The sequence below is a fragment of the Rhinoderma darwinii genome, chromosome 2, assembly GCF_050947455.1.
Source record: "Rhinoderma darwinii isolate aRhiDar2 chromosome 2, aRhiDar2.hap1, whole genome shotgun sequence".
Classification (NCBI taxonomy): domain Eukaryota; kingdom Metazoa; phylum Chordata; class Amphibia; order Anura; family Rhinodermatidae; genus Rhinoderma; species Rhinoderma darwinii.
In genome coordinates, this window is record NC_134688.1 from 293,308 (window position 1) to 306,342 (window position 13,035).

General features: G+C 45.9%; 1 protein-coding gene across 1 annotated transcript in view; it reads right to left on the reverse strand.

The window, feature by feature from the left end:
* ARFIP2 (ARF interacting protein 2) overlaps positions 1 to 13,035 on the reverse strand; it is a 98,001-nt gene that overhangs the window by 5,173 nt on the left and 79,793 nt on the right. The gene's annotated exons all lie outside the window — the stretch shown is intronic.

A 13,035-nucleotide genomic window follows, 5' to 3' on the forward strand; every position in this document is an offset into this window, starting at 1 on the left:
GGGGAGTATATATACACGGTGATGTGTAGAGGAGGTATACAGGATATAGCGGGGGAGGATATATACACGGGGATGTGTAGAGGAGGTATACAGGATATAGCGGGGGAGTATATATACACGGTGATGTGTAGAGGAGGTATACAGGATATAGCGGGGGGAGTATATATACAGGGTGATGTGTAGAGGAGGTATACAGGATATAGCGGGGGAGTATATATACACGGTGATGTGTAGAGGAGGTATACAGGATATAGCGGGGAGTATATATACACGGTGATGTGTAGAGGAGGTATACAGGATATAGCGGGGGGAGTATATATACACGGTGATGTGTAGAGGAGGTATACAGGATATAGCGGGGGAGTATATATACACGGGGATGTGCAGAGGAGGTATATAGGATATAGCGGGGGGAGGATATATACACGGGGATGTGTAGAGGAGGTATACAGGATATAGCGGGGAGTATATATACAGGGTGATGTGTAGAGGAGGTATACAGGATATAGCGGGGGGAGTATATATACACGGTGATGTGTAGAGGAGGTATACAGGATATAGCGGGGGGAGTATATATACACGGGGATGTGCAGAGGAGGTATACAGGATATAGCGGGGGGAGTATATATACAGGGTGATGTGTAGAGGAGGTATACAGGATATAGCGGGGGAGTATATATACAGGGTGATGTGTAGAGGAGGTATACAGGATATAGCGGGGGGAGTATATATACACGGGGATGTGTAGAGGAGGTATACAGGATATAGCGGGGGAGTATATATACACGGTGATGTGTAGAGGAGGTATACAGGATATAGCGGGGGAGGATATATACACACGGTGATGTGTAGAGGAGGTATACAGGATATAGCGGGGAGTATATATATACACGGTGATGTGTAGAGGAGGTATACAGGATATAGCGGGGGAGTATATATACACGGTGATGTGTAGAGGAGGTATACAGGATATAGCGGGGGGAGTATATATACACGGGGATGTGCAGAGGAGGTATACAGGATATAGCGGGGGGAGTATATATACACACGGTGATGTGTAGAGGAGGTATACAGGATATAGCGGGGGAGTATATATATATACGGGGATGTGTAGAGGAGGTATACAGGATATAGCGGGGGAGTATATATACACGGTGATGTGTAGAGGAGGTATACAGGATATAGCGGGGGGAGTATATATACACGGGGATGTGTAGAGGAGGTATACAGGATATAGCGGGGAGTATATATATACACGGTGATGTGTAGAGGAGGTATACAGGATATAGCGGGGGAGTATATATACACGGTGATGTGTAGAGGAGGTATACAGGATATAGCGGGGGAGTATATATACACGGTGATGTGTAGAGGAGGTATACAGGATATAGCGGGGAAGTATATATACACGGTGATGTGTAGAGGAGGTATACAGGATATAGCGGGGGAGTATATATACACGGTGATGTGTAGAGGAGGTATACAGGATATAGCGGGGGAGTATATATACACGGTGATGTGTAGAGGAGGTATACAGGATATAGCGGGGGAGTATATATACACGGTGATGTGCAGAGGAGGTATACAGGATATAGCGGGGGAGTATATATACACGGGGATGTGTAGAGGAGGTATACAGGATATAGCGGGGGAGTATATATACACGGTGATGTGTAGAGGAGGTATACAGGATATAGCGGGGGAGTATATATACACGGGGATGTGTAGAGGAGGTATACAGGATATAGCGGGGGAGTATATATACACGGGGATGTGTAGAGGAGGTATACAGGATATAGCGGGGGAGTATATATACACGGTGATGTGTAGAGGAGGTATACAGGATATAGCGGGGGGAGTATATATACACGGTGATGTGTAGAGGAGGTATACAGGATATAGCGGGGGGAGTATATATACAGGGTGATGTGTAGAGGAGGTATACAGGATATAGCGGGGGAGTATATATACACGGTGATGTGTAGAGGAGGTATACAGGATATAGCGGGGGGAGTATATATACACGGTGATGTGTAGAGGAGGTATACAGGATATAGCGGGGGAGTATATATACACGGTGATGTGCAGAGGAGGTATACAGGATATAGCGGGGGAGTATATATACACGGTGATGTGTAGAGGAGGTATACAGGATATAGCGGGGGAGTATATATACACGGTGATGTGTAGAGGAGGTATACAGGATATAGCGGGGGAGTATATATACAGGGTGATGTGTAGAGGAGGTATACAGGATATAGCGGGGGAGGATATATACACGGTGATGTGTAGAGGAGGTATACAGGATATAGCGGGGGAGTATATATACACGGTGATGTGTAGAGGAGGTATACAGGATATAGCGGGGGAGTATATATACACGGTGATGTGTAGAGGAGGTATACAGGATATAGCGGGGGAGGATATATACACGGTGATGTGTAGAGGAGGTATACAGGATATAGCGGGGGAGTATATATACAGGGTGATGTGTAGAGGAGGTATACAGGATATAGCGGGGGAGTATATATACACGGTGATGTGTAGAGGAGGTATACAGGATATAGCGGGGGAGTATATATACACACGGTGATGTGTAGAGGAGGTATACAGGATATAGCGGGGGAGTATATATACACGGTGATGTGTAGAGGAGGTATACAGGATATATAGCGGGGGAGTATATATACACGGTGATGTGTAGAGGAGGTATACAGGATATAGCGGGGGAGTATATATACAGGGTGATGTGTAGAGGAGGTATACAGGATATAGCGGGGGAGTATATATACACGGTGATGTGTAGAGGAGGTATACAGGATATAGCGGGGGAGGATATATACACGGTGATGTGTAGAGGAGGTATACAGGATATAGCGGGGGAGTATATATACAGGGTGATGTGTAGAGGAGGTATACAGGATATAGCGGGGGGAGTATATATACACGGGGATGTGTAGAGGAGGTATACAGGATATAGCGGGGGGAGTATATATACACGGTGATGTGCAGAGGAGGTATACAGGATATAGCGGGGGAGTATATATACACGGTGATGTGTAGAGGAGGTATACAGGATATAGCGGGGGAGTATATATACACGGTGATGTGTAGAGGAGGTATACAGGATATAGCGGGGAGTATATATACACGGGGATGTGTAGAGGAGGTATACAGGATATAGCGGGGGGAGTATATATACACGGTGATGTGTAGAGGAGGTATACAGGATATAGCGGGGGGAGTATATATACACGGTGATGTGTAGAGGAGGTATACAGGATATAGCGGGGGAGTATATATACACGGTGATGTGTAGAGGAGGTATACAGGATATAGCGGGGGAGTATATATACACGGTGATGTGTAGAGGAGGTATACAGGATATAGCGGGGGAGTATATATACAGGGTGATGTGCAGAGGAGGTATACAGGATATAGCGGGGGAGTATATATACACGGGGATGTGTAGAGGAGGTATACAGGATATAGCGGGGGAGTATATATACACGGTGATGTGTAGAGGAGGTATACAGGATATAGCGGGGGAGTATATATACAGGGTGATGTGTAGAGGAGGTATACAGGATATAGCGGGGGGAGTATATATACACGGGGATGTGTAGAGGAGGTATACAAGATATAGCGGGGGGAGTATATATACAGGGTGATGTGTAGAGGAGGTATACAAGATATAGCGGGGGAGTATATATACAGGGTGATGTGTAGAGGAGGTATACAGGATATAGCGGGGGGAGTATATATACACGGGGATGTGTAGAGGAGGTATACAAGATATAGCGGGGGAGTATATATACAGGGTGATGTGTAGAGGAGGTATACAGGATATAGCGGGGGGAGTATATATACACGGGGATGTGTAGAGGAGGTATACAGGATATAGCGGGGGAGTATATATACAGGGTGATGTGTAGAGGAGGTATACAGGATATAGCGGGGGAGTATATATACAGGGTGATGTGTAGAGGAGGTATACAGGATATAGCGGGGGAGTATATATACAGGGTGATGTGTAGAGGAGGTATACAGGATATAGCGGGGGAGTATATATACACGGTGATGTGTAGAGGAGGTATACAGGATATAGCGGGGGAGTATATATACACGGTGATGTGTAGAGGAGGTATACAGGATATAGCGGGGGGGAGTATATATACACGGTGATGTGTAGAGGAGGTATACAGGATATAGCGGGGGGAGTATATATACACGGTGATGTGTAGAGGAGGTATACAGGATATAGCGGGGGAGTATATATACAGGGTGATGTGTAGAGGAGGTATACAGGATATAGCGGGGGAGTATATATACACGGTGATGTGCAGAGGAGGTATACAGGATATAGCGGGGGAGTATATATACACGGTGATGTGTAGAGGAGGTATACAGGATATAGCGGGGGATGATATATACACGGTGATGTGCAGAGGAGGTATACAGGATATAGCGGGGGAGGATATATACACGGTGATGTGTAGAGGAGGTATACAGGATATAGCGGGGGAGTATATATACACGGTGATGTGTAGAGGAGGTATACAGGATATAGCGGGGGAGTATATATACACGGTGATGTGTAGAGGAGGTATACAGGATATAGCGGGGGAGGATATATACACGGGGATGTGTAGAGGAGGTATACAGGATATAGCGGGGAGTATATATACAGGGTGATGTGTAGAGGAGGTATACAGGATATAGCGGGGGAGTATATATACACGGTGATGTGTAGAGGAGGTATACAGGATATAGCGGGGGAGTATATATACACACGGTGATGTGTAGAGGAGGTATACAGGATATAGCGGGGGAGTATATATACACGGTGATGTGTAGAGGAGGTATACAGGATATAGCGGGGGAGTATATATACACGGTGATGTGTAGAGGAGGTATACAGGATATAGCGGGGGAGTATATATACACGGGGATGTGTAGAGGAGGTATACAGGATATAGCGGGGGAGTATATATACACAGTGATGTGTAGAGGAGGTATACAGGATATAGCGGGGGGAGTATATATACACGGTGATGTGCAGAGGAGGTATACAGGATATAGCGGGGGAGTATATATACACGGTGATGTGTAGAGGAGGTATACAGGATATAGCGGGGGAGTATATATACACGGTGATGTGTAGAGGAGGTATACAGGATATAGCGGGGGAGTATATATACACGGGGATGTGTAGAGGAGGTATACAGGATATAGCGGGGGAGTATATATACACAGTGATGTGTAGAGGAGGTATACAGGATATAGCGGGGGGAGTATATATACACGGTGATGTGCAGAGGAGGTATACAGGATATAGCGGGGGAGTATATATACACGGTGATGTGTAGAGGAGGTATACAGGATATAGCGGGGGAGGATATATACACGGTGATGTGTAGAGGAGGTATACAGGATATAGCGGGGGAGTATATATACACGGGGATGTGTAGAGGAGGTATACAGGATATAGCGGGGGAGTATATATACAGGGTGATGTGTAGAGGAGGTATACAGGATATAGCGGGGGAGTATATATACACGGTGATGTGTAGAGGAGGTATACAGGATATAGCGGGGGGAGTATATATACACGGTGATGTGTAGAGGAGGTATACAGGATATAGCGGGGGAGTATATATACACGGTGATGTGTAGAGGAGGTATACAGGATATAGCGGGGGAGTATATATACACGGTGATGTGTAGAGGAGGTATACAGGATATAGCGGGGGAGTATATATACACGGTGATGTGTAGAGGAGGTATACAGGATATATAGCGGGGGAGTATATATACACGGTGATGTGTAGAGGAGGTATACAGGATATAGCGGGGGAGTATATATACACGGTGATGTGTAGAGGAGGTATACAGGATATAGCGGGGGAGTATATATACACGGTGATGTGTAGAGGAGGTATACAGGATATAGCGGGGGATGATATATACACGGTGATGTGTAGAGGAGGTATACAGGATATAGCGGGGGGAGTATATATACACGGTGATGTGTAGAGGAGGTATACAGGATATAGCGGGGGGAGTATATATACACGGGGATGTGTAGAGGAGGTATACAGGATATAGCGGGGGAGTATATATACAGGGTGATGTGTAGAGGAGGTATACAGGATATAGCGGGGGAGTATATATATACACGGTGATGTGTAGAGGAGGTATACAGGATATAGCGGGGGGAGTATATATACACGGGGATGTGTAGAGGAGGTATACAGGATATAGCGGGGGAGGATATATACACGGTGATGTGTAGAGGAGGTATACAGGATATAGCGGGGGAGTATATATATACAGGGTGATGTGTAGAGGAGGTATACAGGATATAGCGGGGGAGTATATATACACGGTGATGTGTAGAGGAGGTATACAGGATATAGCGGGGGAGGATATATACACGGTGATGTGTAGAGGAGGTATACAGGATATAGCGGGGGAGTATATATACAGGGTGATGTGTAGAGGAGGTATACAGGATATAGCGGGGGAGTATATATACACGGGGATGTGTAGAGGAGGTATACAGGATATAGCGGGGGAGTATATATACACGGTGATGTGTAGAGGAGGTATACAGGATATAGCGGGGGAGTATATATACACGGTGATGTGTAGAGGAGGTATACAGGATATAGCGGGGGAGTATATATACACGGTGATGTGTAGAGGAGGTATACAGGATATAGCGGGGGGAGTATATATACACGGGGATGTGTAGAGGAGGTATACAGGATATAGCGGGGGAGTATATATACACGGTGATGTGTAGAGGAGGTATACAGGATATAGCGGGGGAGTATATATACACGGTGATGTGTAGAGGAGGTATACAGGATATAGCGGGGGAGTATATATACACGGTGATGTGTAGAGGAGGTATACAGGATATAGCGGGGGAGTATATATACAGGGTGATGTGTAGAGGAGGTATACAGGATATAGCGGGGGGAGTATATATACACGGTGATGTGCAGAGGAGGTATACAGGATATAGCGGGGGAGTATATATACACGGGGATGTGTAGAGGAGGTATACAGGATATAGCGGGGGAGTATATATACACGGTGATGTGTAGAGGAGGTATACAGGATATAGCGGGGGGAGTATATATACACGGTGATGTGCAGAGGAGGTATACAGGATATAGCGGGGGGAGTATATATACACGGTGATGTGCAGAGGAGGTATACAGGATATAGCGGGGGAGTATATATACACGGTGATGTGTAGAGGAGGTATACAGGATATAGCGGGGGAGTATATATACACGGTGATGTGTAGAGGAGGTATACAGGATATAGCGGGGGAGTATATATACACGGTGATGTGTAGAGGAGGTATACAGGATATAGCGGGGGAGTATATATACAGGGTGATGTGTAGAGGAGGTATACAGGATATAGCGGGGGAGTATATATACACGGTGATGTGTAGAGGAGGTATACAGGATATAGCGGGGGGAGTATATATACACGGTGATGTGTAGAGGAGGTATACAGGATATAGCGGGGGAGTATATATACACGGTGATGTGTAGAGGAGGTATACAGGATATAGCGGGGAGTATATATACACGGGGATGTGTAGAGGAGGTATACAGGATATAGCGGGGGAGTATATATATACACGGTGATGTGTAGAGGAGGTATACAGGATATAGCGGGGGAGGATATATACACGGTGATGTGTAGAGGAGGTATACAGGATATAGCGGGGGAGTATATATACACGGTGATGTGTAGAGGAGGTATACAGGATATAGCGGGGGAGGATATATACACGGTGATGTGCAGAGGAGGTATACAGGATATAGCGGGGGAGTATATATACACGGGGATGTGTAGAGGAGGTATACAGGATATAGCGGGGGAGTATATATATACACGGGGATGTGTAGAGGAGGTATACAGGATATAGCGGGGGAGTATATATACAGGGTGATGTGTAGAGGAGGTATACAGGATATAGCGGGGGAGTATATATACACGGTGATGTGTAGAGGAGGTATACAGGATATAGCGGGGGAGTATATATACACGGTGATGTGTAGAGGAGGTATACAGGATATAGCGGGGGAGTATATATACAGGGTGATGTGTAGAGGAGGTATACAGGATATAGCGGGGGGAGTATATATACACGGTGATGTGTAGAGGAGGTATACAGGATATAGCGGGGGAGTATATATACACGGTGATGTGCAGAGGAGGTATACAGGATATAGCGGGGAGTATATATACACGGTGATGTGTAGAGGAGGTATACAGGATATAGCGGGGGAGTATATATACACGGTGATGTGTAGAGGAGGTATACAGGATATAGCGGGGGAGTATATATACACGGTGATGTGCAGAGGAGGTATACAGGATATAGCGGGGGAGTATATATACACGGTGATGTGCAGAGGAGGTATACAGGATATAGCGGGGGAGTATATATACACGGTGATGTGTAGAGGAGGTATACAGGATATAGCGGGGGAGTATATATACACGGTGATGTGTAGAGGAGGTATACAGGATATAGCGGGGGAGTATATATACACGGTGATGTGTAGAGGAGGTATACAGGATATAGCGGGGGGAGTATATATACACGGTGATGTGTAGAGGAGGTATACAGGATATAGCGGGGGAGTATATATACACGGGGATGTGCAGAGGAGGTATATAGGATATAGCGGGGGGAGGATATATACACGGGGATGTGTAGAGGAGGTATACAGGATATAGCGGGGAGTATATATACAGGGTGATGTGTAGAGGAGGTATACAGGATATAGCGGGGGGAGTATATATACACGGTGATGTGTAGAGGAGGTATACAGGATATAGCGGGGGGAGTATATATACACGGGGATGTGCAGAGGAGGTATACAGGATATAGCGGGGGGAGTATATATACAGGGTGATGTGTAGAGGAGGTATACAGGATATAGCGGGGGAGTATATATACACGGTGATGTGTAGAGGAGGTATACAGGATATAGCGGGGGAGTATATATACACAGTGATGTGTAGAGGAGGTATACAGGATATAGCGGGGGAGTATATATACAGGGTGATGTGTAGAGGAGGTATACAGGATATAGCGGGGGGAGTATATATACACGGGGATGTGTAGAGGAGGTATACAGGATATAGCGGGGGGAGTATATATACACGGTGATGTGTAGAGGAGGTATACAGGATATAGCGGGGGAGTATATATACACGGTGATGTGTAGAGGAGGTATACAGGATATAGCGGGGGGAGTATATATACACGGGGATGTGCAGAGGAGGTATACAGGATATAGCGGGGGGAGTATATATACACACGGTGATGTGTAGAGGAGGTATACAGGATATAGCGGGGGAGTATATATATATACGGGGATGTGTAGAGGAGGTATACAGGATATAGCGGGGGAGTATATATACACGGTGATGTGTAGAGGAGGTATACAGGATATAGCGGGGGGAGTATATATACACGGGGATGTGTAGAGGAGGTATACAGGATATAGCGGGGAGTATATATATACACGGTGATGTGTAGAGGAGGTATACAGGATATAGCGGGGGAGTATATATACACGGTGATGTGTAGAGGAGGTATACAGGATATAGCGGGGGAGTATATATACACGGTGATGTGCAGAGGAGGTATACAGGATATAGCGGGGGAGTATATATACACGGTGATGTGCAGAGGAGGTATACAGGATATAGCGGGGGAGTATATATACACGGGGATGTGTAGAGGAGGTATACAGGATATAGCGGGGGAGTATATATACACGGTGATGTGTAGAGGAGGTATACAGGATATAGCGGGGGAGTATATATACACGGGGATGTGTAGAGGAGGTATACAGGATATAGCGGGGGAGTATATATACACGGGGATGTGTAGAGGAGGTATACAGGATATAGCGGGGGAGTATATATACACGGTGATGTGTAGAGGAGGTATACAGGATATAGCGGGGGGAGTATATATACACGGTGATGTGTAGAGGAGGTATACAGGATATAGCGGGGGGAGTATATATACAGGGTGATGTGTAGAGGAGGTATACAGGATATAGCGGGGGAGTATATATACACGGTGATGTGTAGAGGAGGTATACAGGATATAGCGGGGGGAGTATATATACACGGTGATGTGTAGAGGAGGTATACAGGATATAGCGGGGGAGTATATATACACGGTGATGTGTAGAGGAGGTATACAGGATATAGCGGGGGAGTATATATACACGGGGATGTGTAGAGGAGGTATACAGGATATAGCGGGGGAGTATATATACACGGTGATGTGCAGAGGAGGTATACAGGATATAGCGGGGGAGTATATATACACGGTGATGTGTAGAGGAGGTATACAGGATATAGCGGGGGAGTATATATACACGGTGATGTGTAGAGGAGGTATACAGGATATAGCGGGGGAGTATATATACAGGGTGATGTGTAGAGGAGGTATACAGGATATAGCGGGGGGAGTATATATACACGGTGATGTGCAGAGGAGGTATACAGGATATAGCGGGGGAGTATATATACACGGTGATGTGTAGAGGAGGTATACAGGATATAGCGGGGGAGTATATATACACACGGTGATGTGTAGAGGAGGTATACAGGATATAGCGGGGAGTATATATACACGGGGATGTGTAGAGGAGGTATACAGGATATAGCGGGGGGAGTATATATACACGGTGATGTGTAGAGGAGGTATACAGGATATAGCGGGGGGAGTATATATACACGGTGATGTGTAGAGGAGGTATACAGGATATAGCGGGGGAGTATATATACACGGTGATGTGTAGAGGAGGTATACAGGATATAGCGGGGGAGTATATATACACGGTGATGTGTAGAGGAGGTATACAGGATATAGCGGGGGAGTATATATACAGGGTGATGTGCAGAGGAGGTATACAGGATATAGCGGGGGAGTATATATACACGGTGATGTGTAGAGGAGGTATACAGGATATAGCGGGGGAGTATATATACACGGTGATGTGTAGAGGAGGTATACAGGATATAGCGGGGGGAGTATATATACACGGTGATGTGTAGAGGAGGTATACAGGATATAGCGGGGGGAGTATATATACACGGGGATGTGTAGAGGAGGTATACAGGATATAGCGGGGGAGTATATATACACGGTGATGTGTAGAGGAGGTATATAGGATATAGCGGGGGAGTATATATACAGGGTGATGTGTAGAGGAGGTATACAGGATATAGCGGGGGAGTATATATACACGGTGATGTGTAGAGGAGGTATACAGGATATAGCGGGGGAGTATATATACAGGGTGATGTGTAGAGGAGGTATACAGGATATAGCGGGGGAGTATATATACACGGTGATGTGTAGAGGAGGTATACAGGATATAGCGGGGGAGTATATATACAGGGTGATGTGTAGAGGAGGTATACAGGATATAGCGGGGGAGTATATATACACGGTGATGTGCAGAGGAGGTATACAGGATATAGCGGGGGAGTATATATACACGGTGATGTGTAGAGGAGGTATACAGGATATAGCGGGGGAGGATATATACACGGGGATGTGTAGAGGAGGTATACAGGATATAGCGGGGAGTATATATACAGGGTGATGTGTAGAGGAGGTATACAGGATATAGCGGGGGAGTATATATACACGGTGATGTGTAGAGGAGGTATACAGGATATAGCGGGGGAGTATATATACACGGGGATGTGCAGAGGAGGTATACAGGATATAGCGGGGGAGTATATATACAGGGTGATGTGCAGAGGAGGTATACAGGATATAGCGGGGGAGTATATATACACGGTGATGTGTAGAGGAGGTATACAGGATATAGCGGGGGAGTATATATACACGGTGATGTGTAGAGGAGGTATACAGGATATAGCGGGGGAGTATATATACACGGTGATGTGTAGAGGAGGTATACAGGATATAGCGGGGGAGGATATATACACGGTGATGTGTAGAGGAGGTATACAGGATATAGCGGGGGATGATATATACAGGGTGATGTGCAGAGGAGGTATACAGGATATAGCGGGGGAGTATATATACACGGTGATGTGTAGAGGAGGTATACAGGATATAGCGGGGGATGATATATACAGGGTGATGTGCAGAGGAGGTATACAGGATATAGCGGGGGAGTATATATACAGGGTGATGTGTAGAGGAGGTATACAGGATATAGCGGGGGAGTATATATACACGGTGATGTGCAGAGGAGGTATACAGGATATAGCGGGGGAGTATATACACACGGTGATGTGTAGAGGAGGTATACAGGATATAGCGGGGGAGTATATATACACGGTGATGTGCAGAGGAGGTATACAGGATATAGCGGGGGAGTATATATACACGGTGATGTGTAGAGGAGGTATACAGGATATAGCGGGGGGAGTATATATACACGGGGATGTGTAGAGGAGGTATACAGGATATAGCGGGGGGAGTATATATACACGGTGATGTGTAGAGGAGGTATACAGGATATAGCGGGGGAGTATATATACACGGTGATGTGTAGAGGAGGTATACAGGATATAGCGGGGGGAGTATATATACACGGTGATGTGTAGAGGAGGTATACAGGATATAGCGGGGGAGTATATATACAGGGTGATGTGTAGAGGAGGTATACAGGATATAGCGGGGGAGTATATATACAGGGTGATGTGTAGAGGAGGTATACAGGATATAGCGGGGGAGTATATATACACGGTGATGTGTAGAGGAGGTATACAGGATATAGCGGGGGAGTATATATACACGGGGATGTGTAGAGGAGGTATACAGGATATAGCGGGGGAGTATATATACACGGTGATGTGTAGAGGAGGTATACAGGATATAGCGGGGGAGTATATATACACGGTGATGTGTAGAGGAGGTATACAGGATATAGCGGGGGGAGTATATATACACGGGGATGTGTAGAGGAGGTATACAGGATATAGCGG